The sequence below is a fragment of the Hylobates moloch genome, unplaced genomic scaffold, assembly GCF_009828535.3.
Source record: "Hylobates moloch isolate HMO894 unplaced genomic scaffold, HMol_V3 SCAFFOLD_18, whole genome shotgun sequence".
Classification (NCBI taxonomy): Eukaryota; Metazoa; Chordata; class Mammalia; order Primates; family Hylobatidae; genus Hylobates; species Hylobates moloch.
In genome coordinates this window covers 13792360-13807593 of record NW_026652293.1, presented here as the reverse complement: position 1 = coordinate 13807593, position 15234 = coordinate 13792360, and the positions used below count along the sequence as shown (strand labels likewise).

The 15234-nt window shown below is 41.8% G+C and overlaps 1 non-coding gene across 1 annotated transcript; it reads right to left on the bottom strand.

The window, feature by feature from the left end:
- Nucleotides 1–1724: 1724 nt before the first annotated feature.
- LOC116458207 (U6 spliceosomal RNA) lies at nucleotides 1725–1831 on the bottom strand. The gene has a single exon (XR_004245255.1). It is a non-coding gene; the product is annotated as a U6 spliceosomal RNA (small nuclear RNA).
- Nucleotides 1832–15234: the final 13403 nt, after the last annotated feature.

Sequence of the window (15234 nt, the reverse complement as noted above, 5' to 3'; positions counted from 1 at the left end):
AATGAGCCGAGATTGTGCCACTGCACTGTAGCTTGGGTGACAGAGCGAGATTCCATCTCCAAAAAAAAAAAAAAAAAAAAAAAAAAGGATCCTTCCAGGGGGTTTATTTGGAGTATTTCTTTTCTGGAATGAAAAAAGAGGGCTAGGCACGGTGGCTCACGCCTGTAATCCCAGCACTTTGGGAGGCCGAGGTGAGTGGATCACGAGGTCAGGAGATCAAGACCATCCTGGCCAACGTGGTGAAACCCCATCTCTACTAAAATACAAAAAATTAGTTAGGCATGGTGGTGCATGCCTGTAGACCCAGCTACTCAGGAGGCTGAGACAGGGGAATCGTTTGAACCTGGGAGGCAGAGCTTGCAGTGAGCCGAGATTGTGCCACTGCACTCCAGCCTGGTGACAGAGCAAGACTCTGTCTCAAAAAAAAAAAAAAAAAGAAAAGAAAGAAAGAAAGAAAAAAAGACAAAAGAGAAAACAGAATACCGAATACCCTAATTTCTTGCACTGGACATTGTTTTAGTTTTTGTTGTTGTTCCAATGTGATTCCTAGAACTGCTGCAGCCACCCCGCAACAACGAAAGCTATCAGAGGATAAGTCAACAAGTTGACAGCGGCAGCGATAGAAAGAAATAGGGCCCTGATGAGGTCACTGAGCCATGGATTAAGCAGCACTGGGGCTGCCCCACCTTTGAACCTCTTATTGAGTGAGGGAGAGTATATTTTTCTTATTGCTGAAGACAGTTGTCTGGGCTTTCTGTTACTTGAAACTTACAAAAACCAAGGGTGACTCAGCAGAGTGGCTCCTGAGGATAATCGCAGCACTTTGGGAGGCAGAGGCAGGCAGATCCTTTGAGCTCAAGAGATCAAGACCAGCCTGGGGAACATGGTGAAACTCCATCTCTACAAAAAAATACAAAAATTAGTCAGATTGGCCGGGCACGGTGGCTCACGCTTGTAATCCCAGCACTTTGGGAGGCCGAGGCAGGCGGATCACGAGGTCAGGAGATCGAGACCACGGTGAAACCCCGTCTCTACTAAAAATATAAAAAAAAAAATTAGCCGGGCATGGTGGCGGGCGCCTGTAGTCCCAGCTACTCGGAGAGGCTGAGGCAGGAGAATGGCGTGAACCCGGGAGGCGGAGCTTGCAGTGAGCCGAGATTGCGCCACTGCACTCCAGCCTGGGGGACAGAGCGAGACTCCGTCTCAAAAAAAAAAAAAAAAAAAAAAAAAAATTAGTCAGATATGGTGGTGCGTGCCTGTAGCCCAGCTACTAGGCAGGCTGAGGTGGGAGGATTACCTGAACTCAGGAGGTCAAGCCAAGATTGCACCACTGCACTCCAAACTGGGCAATAGGAGTGAGGCCCTGTCTCAAAAAGAAAACCAAAGGAAAAGTGATGTCTTCAAGAGGAAAATAACCTAACGATATGCCTGCAGATTAAGACAGGGAGAGAACATGAGCTGCTTAATGATGGATTCAGGATATATATATTTTTAATTTTAAATATACATTTTAAATTAAAAAAAGAATTAACAAAAAAAGAGAAGGGGTTTCAACATGTTGCCCAGGCTGGTCTGGAATTCCTGAGCTCAAGCAATCAGCCTGCTCCAGCCCCCCAGAGTGATGGGATTACAGGTGTGTGCCACCACACTTGGCCAGATTCAGGATATATTTTAATCCATTGGGGTTTTTGTGCATGTGTGTGTGTTTTGTTTGTTTTAATTTTTAAAATATGGAATGCTTCATGAAGTTGTATGTCATCCTTGCGCAGGAGCTATGCTGATCTTCTCTGTATTGTTCCAATTTTGGTATATGTGCTGCTGGAGCGAGCACTTAAATCTATTGTTTTAATTGAAAAAATAACCTGTCCAGGCGAGGTGGCTCACACCTGTAATCTCAGCACTTTAGGAGGCCGAGGTAGGCAGATCATTTGAGATCGGGAGTTCAATACCAGCCTGGCCAACATGGTGAAACCCCGTTTCTACTAAAAACGCAAAAAGTAGCTGGGTGTGGTGGCATGCACCTGTAATCCCAGCTACTTGGGAGGTTGAGGTGAGAGCATTGCTTGAGCCCAGGAGTTCAAGGCTGTAGTGGGCTATGATTCTGCCACTGCACTGCAGCCTGGGCGACAGAGTGAGACCCCATCAAAAGAAAGGAAGGAAAAGGAAGAAAGGAAGGAAAAGGAAGAAAGGAAGAAGGAAAGAAGGAAAGAAAAGAAGAAAGGAAGAAGCAGAAAGGAAAGGAAAAGGAAGGAAGGAAGGAAGGAAGGAAGGAAGGAAGGAAGGAAGGAAGGAAGGAAAGAAGGAAGGGAGGAGGAGAGGGAGGGAAGGAGGAGAGGGAGGGAAGGAGGAGAGGGAGGGAAGGAGGGAGGGAAGAAAGAGAGAAGGAATAACCTGGCTGAACACAGTGGCTCACGCCTGTAATCCCAGAACTTTGGGAGGCCTCGGTGGGCAGATTACCTAAGATCAGGAGTTTGAAACCAGCCTGGCCAACATGGTAAAACTCCCGTCTCTACTAAAAATACAAAAACTAGCCAGGCCTGGTGGCAGGCACCTGTAATCCCAGATACTCAGGAGGCTGAGGCAGGAGAATCGCTTGAACCCGGAAGGCGGAGATTGCACCATTGCACTCCAGCCTGAGTGACAAGAGCAAAACTCATCTCGAAAGAAAGAGAAAGAAAGAGAGAGAGAGAAAGAAAGAAAGAAAGAAAGAAAGAAAGAAAGAAAGAAAGAAAGAAGAAAGAAAGAAAGAAAGAAAGAAAGAAAGAAAGAAAGAAAGAAAGAATAACCTATCCTTTTACTTACATAAAGGCTGATTTTTAAAAATAGTCTCTCAATAAACTGTGTAAAGAATATTTAGTGCTGTGCTAAATACAAAACTAAGGACTTTATTCAAAGATGGTGTAGACCAAAGTCACATTAATTTTTTTGTTAAATGCCTCTAGTTCATCAGATAGCCAAATCAGAAGTCAAATCTGGCATCCATCCTTTATCATAAAGGTATGGAGCTTACCTTAGGCGTTACTATGAAAAGAAATTCAATGTCAACTGTTCAAACCATTAGCCCATTAACTGACACCCCAAATCTCTGATACAATGATTAGCTGCAGACAAGCCTAACTAACCACAGTACTGAGACTGGATTTGGGAAAGAACGCAAAAGTGTTTACTTTTAATGAACTAACTAAAGGGAAAGTGTTCCTTAAACCTCCCTCCAGTTGGGCAGCCACTTCATGAAAATTAAAATTTCATCATATCAGAACAAAGAACTGCAGAATCAGGGCCAGCAAGAATGTGCAGTTATTTGTCATTCTGCTCTAATTCCTCTACCAAAACGGACTACTCACGGCCATTTTACTAGAACTGTGATTAGAAAGCTTGGGCATCTCAGTTAAAAAGTGCACATTGGCCAGGTGCAGTGGCTCTCACCTGTAATCCCAGCAATCTGGGAGGCCAAGACAAGAGGATAATTTGAGGCCAAGGGTTCGAGACCAGCCTGGGCAACACAGTGAGACCCGCTCCCCCCCATCTCTACCAAACTTAAAAAAAAATTAGCCAGATATGTTGTTTGCTTGCTTGTAGTAGGAGGCTGAGGCAAGAGGATTGCTTGAGGCCAGGAACTCGAGGTTGCAGCGAGCTGCGATCATGCTACTGCACTCCAGTCTGGGTGACAAAGTGAGACCTTGCCTCTAAAAAAGAAAAAGCTCATGTCTTTAAAGTAGTTTGCTCCTGGAACTCTAGGTTGTGGTTCTCTTGAAGCCTATAAATTTGGGATTGTACAAAATATATTCTCAAGCATTTTAACTTTTAGCTTGTCAACTGTTGGAGTTTCAGGATTTATATCTCTTATTTAAAAATAACATAGGTTTCAGTGTTGTCATGTACCTGGTTAATGTCACCTGTCTGTTTAATGGACACTGTACTTCCTTTCCACCATTAATTATAGAAAATCCCACCCCTTGTCCCCTGCGTCTACTGATTGTCCTCAATTTTCTGTTCACTGATGATTCAGAAGCAAAGAGATGATGGATGTAACTCTCAGACAGCCTAAGCCTCACAACTGGGGAGGAAAAAGGGCATGACCACATTATATCTTTAGCTTGGTACACAGAAACCAGGCTCTTTCTACTGACTCTCAAAGGACATTCTGACCTTTTTGATTTGGTTTCCTACTACAGGATTTGTCTCAGATCACTGTATAGTACTATGTCAATAACCATCTGCCAAACTGTAAAAGGAGAAAAGACTAGGAGCCAAACTGGCTATGTAATTTACCACGGTGAGTGACAGGACACACTGACCTTATTTGACAAACCCTGAAGCCAGATCGGGTCCCAGCTCAATAAAGAAGAGAGTACAGCAGAGTGATGAGCACTCGAGCTCTAGGACTAGATAGACCCACGAATCTCAGCCCCAGTCCCTCCTAGCCAGTGGACCTTTGGAAAAAAATTTAACTTTACAACTCTCTGCTTTTCTTGTCCCTTTTTTTTTTTCTTTTTTTTTTTTTCTGAGATGGAGTCTCACCTCACTCTGTCACCTAGGCTAGGGTGCAGTAGCACAATCATAGCTCACTACAGCCTCGAACTCCTGGGCTCAAGCAATTCTCCCAACCTCAGCCTCCTGAGTAGCTGGGGCTACAAGTGTGCACCACCACACCTGGCTAATTTTTGTATTTTTAATAGAGACAGGGTTTCACCATGTTGGCTAGGCTGGTCTCAAACTCTTGACCTCAAATAATCTGCCCACCTTGGCCTCCCAAAGTACTGGGATTACAGGTGTGAACCAGCGTGCTCAGCCTAAAATTTCTTTAATAGAGAGGAGGTCTCTCTATGTTGCCCAGGCTGGTCTCAAACTTCTGGGCTCAAGTGATCCTCCTGGCTCGGCTTCCCAAAGTGCTAGGATTAGAGACATGAGCCATCCAACCCAGCCACGGTAACTGTTTTAAACAGCGGGATATAAAACAATATACACAATATGTTACAGTTTTGTCTATATTTAATTTGGGGTTTTGCTTTTGTTTTGAGACAACGTCTCACTCTGTCACCTAGGTTAGAATGCAGTGGAGTGAACAGGGCTCACTGCAGCCTCAACCTCCCAGGCTCAAAAAATCTTCCTGCCTTAGGCCCCTGCCTAGCTGGGACCACAGGTTCATGCCATCACACCTGGTTAATTTTTTTAGTTTTTGTAGAGATGGGGTCTCATTTTGCTGTCCGGGCTACTCTTGAATTCCTGGGTTCAAGTGATCATCCTGCTTTGGCCTCCCAGAGTGCTGGAATTACATGACCAGCCAATATTTAAATATTTAAATACATAGATATCTGCTAGAAGAAAATACTTTAAAACATGATCTCAGAATGTCAGGATTACAGGTGATTCATATATCTTTCCTTTTGCTTGTCCACTAAATTGTTTTAATCTCTCTTTTTTTGCATACAGACTTTTATATAAATGCATAAATGTGATCATATATTTATACTTTATTTTCTCCTTTTTTGCTTGATTCTTTCACTCATATAGTTGCTTGATTGCTCATGCAACAATAAATTCTTCCCATGAATACTTCACTTTTTTTCCTTCTAGAATACGAATCCTGATATTTCACTCTTTTTTTTTGTTCCAACACAAGGTCTCAATGTCCCCCAGGCGGGAGTACAGTGGCATAATCACTGTACTCACTGTAGCTCACTGTAGCCTCAAACTCTTGGGCTCAAGTGGTCCTCCCACCTCAGCCTCCCAAAGTGCTGAGATTACAGACATGAGGCACTGCGCTCAGCCTATTATTCTTTTTTTTTTTTTTAAGTGGCATTCAAAATGAAAAATATCTGGCCAGGCATGGTGGCTCACACCTGTAATCTCAGCACTTTCGGAGGCTAAGGCGGGTAGATCACCTGAGGTCAAAAGTTCGAGACCAGCCTGCCCAACGTGGTGAAAACCTGTCTCTACTAAAAATACAAAAAATTAGCTGGGTGTGGTGGCAGGAGCCTGTAATCCTAGTTACTTGTGAGGCTGAGGCAGGACAATCATTTGAACCTGGGAGGCAGAGGTTGCAGTGAGCTGAAATCGTGCCATTGCACTCCAGCCTGGGCAACAAGAGGAAGACCCCATCTCAAAAAGAAAAAAAAAAGACAAAGAATGAGTTTCATTTGGGGCATTATGCATATGTTTACTGAAGGACATATATAAGGACACAATGCATTACCAATTCTGTTTACAGTACTTTGAGTTTCTCCAGTGTATACCAGCAATATTAATATTGATAGCAAATGTATTGGCTGCCATGTGCCAGGCATACATATCATTAAATTCACAAAATAATTTGTCAAGCATTATAATAGCATTTCAGGCAATATAATAGCATTGAAGTCAGACATGGATCTGAGTCCAGCTCTATCAATCATATACCATCTGTGTAGCATTGGTCAAATTACTTAAAATTTTCAAGCATTAATTTTTCTCATGTATAAAATAGAGGTAAATAAATTTTTTTTAAACTAAGTGATAGAATGTATGTAAAGCACTTAAAAGAGTGTCTGGCATAATTATGTGCTCAATAAGTGTAGAAATGGCCAGGCACAGTGGCTCATGCCGGTAATTTTAGCACTTTGGGAGGCTGAGATGGGAGGATCACTTGAGGCCAGGAGTTCAAGACCAGCCTGGGCAACATAGTGAGACCCTCATCTCTATTTTTAAAAAAGGCAAAAAGAAAAAATGAAGATAAAAAAGTGTAGAAATAATATGTGAGGGTATAGATGTAAAGAAGGCTTAAAATGTAGTCAGAAATCACATTTCTAATAACAGAGCTGCTCCAATTCTAATGTATCCTAATATTAGTATAAGTAAAATAAAGTTTTAAGATCATTTAGTATGATCTTAAAGCTTGAGATTATACTAAATGGTCTTAAAGCAAAAAGTCACAATTTTTTTTTTTTTTTTTTTTTTTTTTTTTTTAGACAGAGTTTCACTCTTGTTTCTCAGGCTGGAGTGCAATGGCACGATCTTGGCTCACCACAACCTCTGCCTCCCGGGTTCAAGTAATTCTCCTGCCTCAGCCTCCCGAGTAGCTGGGATTACAGGCATGTGCCACCATGCCCAGCTAATTTTGTATTTTTAGCAGAGATGGGGTTTCTCCATGTTGGTCAGGCTGGTCTCAAACTCCTGACTCAGGTGATCTGCCCGCCTCAGCCTACCAAAGTGCTGGGATTACAGGCGTGAGCCACCACATAAGCCTCTTTTTTTTTTTAATTATTAGGTAAATATAGAAAAAGTGGATAGGTTGTGACCTTCTGAAAAATGCAAGCAGATCAGGAAAATCTAAAATGCTAATATTTAGTATCAAAATAATGCTTGAGGGTATAAGTTGTCAGATTCATGGAAATAAAAAAGGTAGCAAGTGAGCCTATCTTTTTGAAACTCTTTTTGTTTTTACAATTTCATATACTATAAAGTGACCTTTTTAGGTATCCTCAGTGTCTTTTAATGAACTCTTTCTTTCTTTTCCTTTTTTTTTTTTTTTTTGAGACACTTTGTCACCCAGGCTGGAGTGCAGTGGCCACATCTGCCTCCTGTGTTCAAGCAATTCTCGTGCCTCAGCCTCCCAAATGGCTGGGATTACAGGCGCACACCACCACACCTAGCTAATTTTTGTATTTTTAGTAGAGACAGGATTTCACCATGTTGGCCAGGCTGGTCTCAAACTCCTGACCTCAAGTAATCTGCCGGCCTCAGCCTCCCAAAGTGCTGGGATAATAGGCGTGAGCCAACACGCCCAGCCAATTAACTCTTTCCTTTTTGGTTTTATCCTTTCTTTCTCAAATATAATAGAACATATAACATACGTGCATTTATGCTATTATCCTATTACAGTTAGTAGATTGATATTTTGACTGATCACAGATCTACAGGTGTGTGCCACCATATAGCTAATTTTGTTTATTTTTTATAGAGATGAGGTCTCATTACGTTGTTCAGGCTGGTCTTGAACTCTTGAGCTCAAGTTGTTCTCCTGCCTAAGCCTCCCAAAGTGCTGGGATTACAGGTGTGAGCCACCATGCCCAGATACTTTATTTTTTTTATTAAAAATAATATTATTTGTATTTTCTTACTTCGCAAAAGACTGAGAGGGCAAAAAAAAAAAAAGTCGATTAAAATAACTGAGACATAAATCAAAATTGAGTTATATAGCCCCACGTAAGTTTCACCCACATAAAATATTTCAGTCTAGAGGAAAATCTATTATTTGAATGATTGTTTTATTTATGTAGTCTGCCAGACTATTAGGTAATACATAACATTCAATTTCATGAATTAAGAGTGCCTGAGATGGCTGGGTGTGGTGGCTCATGCCTGTAATCCCAGCACTTTGGGGGGCCAAGGCAGGTGGATAACCTGAGGTCAGGAGTTCGAGACCAGCTTGGCCAACATGGCAAAACCCTATCTCTACTAAAAAATACAAAAATTAGCTGGGTATAGTGACGTGTGCCTGTAGTCCCAGCTACTTGGGAAACTGAGGCAGGGGAATAGGTTGAACCCAGGAGGTGGAGGTTGCAGCGAGCCAAGATTGTGCCACTGCACTGTAGCCTGGACAACAGAACAAGACTGTCTCAAAACAAAACAAAACAAAAATATATGCCTGAGATCTATTTTGTAGCTTTGTGTTTTAATAATAATTATGCTGTGTTTCCTAGGGAAGTCACTTTGGATATGCTACAGTTTCCTCTTTTAAAAACAATTTAGATCATTTAGTTGTTTGCTTAAATGTCTTTAAAGGCCTTAAATTGAAACAAAATGATATTGAGTTTATTTCTTGTACTCTAAATAAAGATATGAACTATGAGCCATCAGACACAGATCATAGATTGTGATAAACGTGGGGAACTCAGCACAAGCCTGCAAGAGAGTAAAGTCTTAAACATTTCTTTTTTTTTTTTTTTTTTTTGAGACGGAGTCTTTCTCTGTCCCCCAGGCTGGAGTGCGGTGGCGCGATCTCGGCTCACCGCAACCTCCACCTCCTGGGTTCACGCCATTCTCCTGCCTCAGCCTCCCGAGTAGCTGGGACCACAGGCGCCCGCCAACACGCCCGGCTAATTTTTTTGTATTTTTTTAGTAGAGACGGGGTTTCACCGTGTTAGCCAGGATGGTCTCGATCTCCTGACCTCATGATCCACCCGCCTCGGCCTCCCAAAGTGCTGGGATTACAGGCTTGAGCCACCGCGCCCGGCCAAGTCTTAAACATTTCAATTGCCAAAAGATTGACTAAGGCTCTGTTTAATTATTAGTGTTATAAAAAGTGAGTAATATTTACCTGGCCATAATAGTATTGTGTAAAAGTCACTTATCTTTCCGCCAGGTGCCACATTTCTCACAGTTATTTAAAAGAATGAGAAGAAATCTTTACTTAGTCACTCCTTTCAAAATGTACCATTCCATCATCTTATATAATTTGGCAGAGGATTATTAAGAAAGTTGATTAAAAAAAAAAAGTGCCAACCCTAGCTCAGGTTCTATACAAAATCAGTGACAAATGCCTATGTTAGCAAAGGGTATAAGCAAAAATGCACTATTAAGCAATGGTTTGGCAGTAACTAACTGGTTCAGTACTTACAAGACTTCTGTTAAAAACTCCTCCATATCTGATGCAATCAGTCTATTTGAATGATGAAAATTTTAAGGTGTTTGTTCTTAATAAACACATATTATAAACATACTGAAAGGGCCTTTCTAGTTTGTTCATGCAAGGGGTTCATGATAAATCCAATTTTGCAGGAATATCACTTCCTAATAGATATGTCATAATGTCTTGGAATAGTGTTGTCAGGAAGTTTACAGTGACTGTAATTCATTAACTAAACTTTAACATCATCATGCAGTATGGGTTCAGGTGACATTGTTGAATACTTTTTGGATTTTGGCAAAGATGCCTTAGAGTCATTAGTTATCTGTCAATAATTTACGAATCCTTTCTGAAATCTGTTAGCAAATATTTTTTATCATTATAAACATATTCTTGTAAATGTGAGTCATTGTAAGTATTCTATGTTGTGGTATCGAATGAGTTCAGTGGGGTAGTGAAGGTGTTTAAAACAGAATGTTGTAATGGAAAATGCCTACACTTGCCAAATGGAAAGGGTCAGATGATACCTTGATTGAGAAAAAATAAATACAAAAACTGAGGGTGTGATTTGTTTTGTGTCCTCCCCCCAGCATGGCCAGAACATAAATTGCTTGTTAACTGTCACTGAGGCTGAGTTCCAAGCATCTATTATTTGTACCACATGTGAACATTACTCTAGCCTCACTTTCAGAAAAATATGTTCATTTCTCACAAAGTACTGAGTACCTATTTCTATTCAATCAGCCTGATGGATAAGCTTCAAAGGACCAAAGTAACTCATTAATATAATGTTTCCTCAACAAGCCAGTGAGTTTTGTAGGAAAGCAAGAGAGTGGCAAATCGCAAATAGTGTCTTTTAAAGATTCTGTTAGGAGTTATTAGGAAAGCTGGTAATACTACCACCCCCAATTTTTTGTACATTCTTAAAAATAATTATGTCTGATTAGAGGCAGACAGTATAGCATGAAATTCAATCTTTGTGCTGTTACATGCTTTGTTAACCATATACAATAAGGAGGAGAAGAAAGGCAAATCACTTTATTATTTGTATTTATTATTATTAATAAATAATTATTTATTCCTTATGCCTTATTATTTATTATTATTTCATTTATTATTTAAGAGATAGAGTGTCACTATATTGCACAGGCTGGTCTCTAACTCGTGCCCTCAAGTGATCCTCTTGTTTCAGCCTTTCAAAGTGCTAGGATTTCAGGTGTTAAGCCACTGTGCCCAGCCACAAATCACTTTATGATGCTGTTTAATTATATGAATCCTACGAGGTCTTCTATAAGGTCTCTAATAGTGTATGTGACTAGGATAGAACTGGTGTCAGAAACAAAACCCAAAAACAGAAACTTTAGTATGTCTTCTAAAATTCCACTAAGGAAGACGTGTCTTTCACTTAAGATCCCAAGTCACATAGCCCATAATCACTTTTTTTTTTCTTTTGAGATGGAGTATCACTTTGTCACCCAGGCTAGAGTGCAGTGGCATGATCTTGGCTCATTGCAACCTCCGTCTCCTGGGTTCAAGCAATTCTCCTGCCTCAGCCTCCCAAGTAGCTGGGATTACAGGCGTGTACCACCTTGCCCAGTTAATTTTTTGTATTTTTATTAGAGACAGGGTTTCACCATGTTGGCCAGGCTGGTCTTGAACTCCTGATGTCAAGTGATCCACCTGCCTCAGCCTCCCAAAGTGCTGGGATTACAGGTGTGAGCCACTGCGCCCAACCTCCATATTCACTTTTGATGACACGTTGAGTACTTTCTTTCTCTGACATGACACTGAGTATTTTATTTCTCATTTACATCTTACCACAAAAACTACTGGATTTCATCATTTTTGTCATTTTTACTTATGAGGAATTCAAGTTAAAAAAGCCAAGCATTACTTTGCCACCAAGAAGGAGGCAAAGTACAAATGGAAGACCTGAGCTTTCTGACCTCAAATCCCAGGCTCTTAATGACCCTGCTACCCTGCCTTCATTCTTACCATGATTTCATAATTTGTGCTTATATAGGCTGCATTCAGCAACCAAAACTGACTGGTTTCCTCAGGAAAACTGTTAGAGCTACAACCAGTGGATTGAGAGGATCTGATGGACAATGTAATATTATGGACTGAATGATATGAAAGGCCTCAGGAAATGTGTATCCAACACTTTGGCAGGTGTAAAAGAAGGCCTACATATTTCAAAGCAGTTACAGATGCAAAATACGTCCATAGAAATATATGTTCCACATACTTGGAAGGCCAAGGCAGGAGGATCGCTTGAGCCCAGGAGTTTGAGACCAGCCTGGGCAACATGGCGATACACTGTCCCTACAAAAAAATACAAAAATTAGCTGGGCCTGGTGGCTCACACCTGTAATCCCAGCACTTTGGGAGGTCGAGGTGGGTGGATCACCTGAGGTCAGGAGTTTGAGACCATCCTGGCCAACATGGTGAAACCCCATCTTTACTAAAAATACAAAAATTAGCTTGGCATGGTGGTGGGTGCCTGTAATCCCAGCTACTTGGGAGGCTGACACAGAAGAATCACTTGAACCCAGGAGGTGGAGGTTGCAGTGAACCGAGATCGTGCCACTGCACTCCAGTCTGGGTAACAGAGTGAGACCCTGTCAAGAAAGAAAGAAGAAAGAAAAGAGAAAGAAGGAAAGAAGGAAAGAAAGGAAGGGAGGGAGGGAGGAAGGAAGGAAGGGAGGGAGGGAGGGAGGAGGAGAGGGGAGGAGAGGAGAGGAGAGGAGAGGAGAGGAGAAGAGAGGAGAGGGAGAAAAAGAGAGAGAGAAAGAGAGAGAGAGAAGATGGAAGGTCCTTTCTGGGTTTCCATCTAAAATCAAAGTCGTCATTGGTTTCAATAATAATACTTTAAAATCCACCCTATGATTTTTTTTTCTTTAAAAGAAAAATATCAATCTAAGAAAATAATATCTAACATGGTGTTAATGAAAAGTAGGTTGGATTGGTTATGTGTACATAAGAACTTAAAGCTCAAAGGAAAAACAGCATGTATACCAGCATGTTGACCTGGCTCTGCTGACAGCCAGGATTACCAGTTATTTCACTTGGTGTGTACCAGTGCCACTTGGAAACTACCCACCTTCCATGAGCAGGTCTACTCAATAAAATTTACTTTCATGAGGCTGTGAGGATATCCAACTGGGGACATTTCTTATACTCAGAAGACCACAAGTCACAGCTGTGGCCACTTCTGATTCTGACTTCAGGGGTCACCCAGACCCCAAGCGACCCCAACCTGATAAAGGCAAGTTCGCCTTGGGCAAAGTTCAGAGCCAGCAGCACAGCTGAAAGGCAGTGGACAGCACTTTCAGATGCTGCATTCCAACATTTCAACTGACATGAAGTGAGGCAAGAGGGGAAATAACTAACAGTAATCTGAATAAAAAACAAAAGAAGAAAAAAAAGGGCCGGGTGTGGTGGCTCGTGCCTGTAATCCCAGCACTTTGGGAGGCCGAGGCGGGTGAATCACCTGAGGTCAGGAGTTCGAGACCAGCCTGGCCAACATGGTAAAATCCTGTCTCTACTAAAAATACAAAAATTAGCCAGGCATGGTGTCACGTATGTGTAATCCCAGCTACTAGGGGGGCTGAGGCAGGAGGATCGCTTGAACCTGGGAGGCGGAGGTTGCAGTGAGCCAAGATTGTGCCACTGCAGTCCAGCCTGGGCAATGGAGCAAGACTCTGCCTTAAAAAAAAAAAAAAAAAGGACTGGCCTGGGTTTACAGGTAGCTCACACGTGTAATCCCAGCACTTGGGGAGGCTGAGGCAGGAGGATTGCTTGAGCCCAGGAGACCAACCTGGGCAATACTGTCTCTACAAACACACTGTCTCTACAAAACATTTAAAAAATTAGCTAGGTGTGGTGGTACACACCTGTAGTCCTAGTTACTCAGGAGGCTGAGGCAGGAGGATTGCTTAAGTCCATGAGTCTGAGGTTGCAGTGAGCTATGACTGTGCCACTCCATTCCAGCCTGGGTGACAGAGTGAGATCCCATCTCTAAATAAATTAATAGACCATAAATTCTGTAATGTGAATCTTTAGACAAAGACCACTAAATCTATCATCTGATGCATGAAGTTTTGTTACAACAAATGTTTATATATTGAGTTAAAAATTATCTGTACCCATACACACAACCTGCATTTACTTAGTTTAAAAGGAGTGTCAATATTAAAATTGGGGGTTTTGGCCGGGTGCAGTGGCTCATGCATATAATTCCAGCACTTTGGGAGGCCGGGTAGATCACCTGAGGTCAGAAGTTTGAGATCAGGCTGGCCAACATGGTGAAACCCCATCTCGACTAAAAATGCAAAAATTAGCCGGGCATGGTGGTGTGCCCGTTAATCCCAGCTACTCGGGAGGCTGAGGCAGGAGAATTGCTTGAACCCAGGAGACGGAGGCTGCAGTGAGCCAAGATTGTGCCACTGCACTCCAGCCTGGGTGACAGAGCGAGACCCCATCTCAAAAAAAAAAAAATTGTTATTTTGTTGTTATTGTTGTTTTTGAAAACAGAGTCTCACTCTGTTGCCCAGGCTGGAGTGCAGTGGCACGATCTTGGATTGCGTTCTTCCAGGGTTGCAGAGAGAAGTGCAACAGCGTCTCAGTGCAACCTCTGCCTCCCAGGTTCAAGTAATTCTCCTGCCTCAGCCTCCCAAGTAGCTGGGATTACAGGGGTGCACCACCACACCCAGCTATTTTTTGCATTTTTAGTAGAGATGGGGTTTCACCATGTTGGCCAGGCTGTTCTTGAACTCCTGACCTCAGGTGATCTGCCTACCTTGGCTTCCCAAAGTGCTGGGATGACAGGTGTGAGCCACCATGCCCAGCCTAAGAATAATAACTTTATAACTATGAAAAATGTATTACATATTCACCATTTTGCCAGCATTAATCTCAAAGCATAAGTTTTACTTTTTGGGGATAAAGAGATAGACTGTGTTTTAGCCACATGACCAATGTAGAAACAAGCTAAGGTTAACTCCTCATCTAATGAATAGGCCCGATAAAAAAGTTGGTTGACCACAACATGAATAAATAAATGACCATAAGCTTGGAAATGCTACCTGTAGTATTTCAGAGTGTCGATCACATTTGTAGTCATCACTTTAAGAATTAATGTCTGCCAATGTTATCATCTAAAATGTATTTACAGAGGTCAGAAGAGCTATGTCTGTCCTCCTCTATGCAAAGAGGTGATGACATCAAGGGGTATGTCACAAGCCAAAGTTTAGTTAGCCTGTTAGTTAGCTGGTTTGCAGTTTTATCCACTAAGTCTGATCTTCTGACCCCTCAGTTTTACAACTTTCCACTCTCTGTGCTGCATAGCACCTCTCCACTTCTGAGTTAATCATTTCTTTGCCATTATCTGGCAAGAATTCTTATCTCTTTTGCTGTCACTTTATAACAGGGTCCTCTTATCAACCTGCATAGAGTCATGTGATGAGTCAAAGCCTATCAAAAGTTTCCATTCTTCTGATTAGAAACCATCATGAAACTGGATACATGGTTTACAGCAGGTCACTAATGTTGGAAAAAGTACAGAGTCCAGGGAAAGACTTGTTTGTAACTTTATGAATTCTGGATTTTTTTCTTTTTTTTCCTTT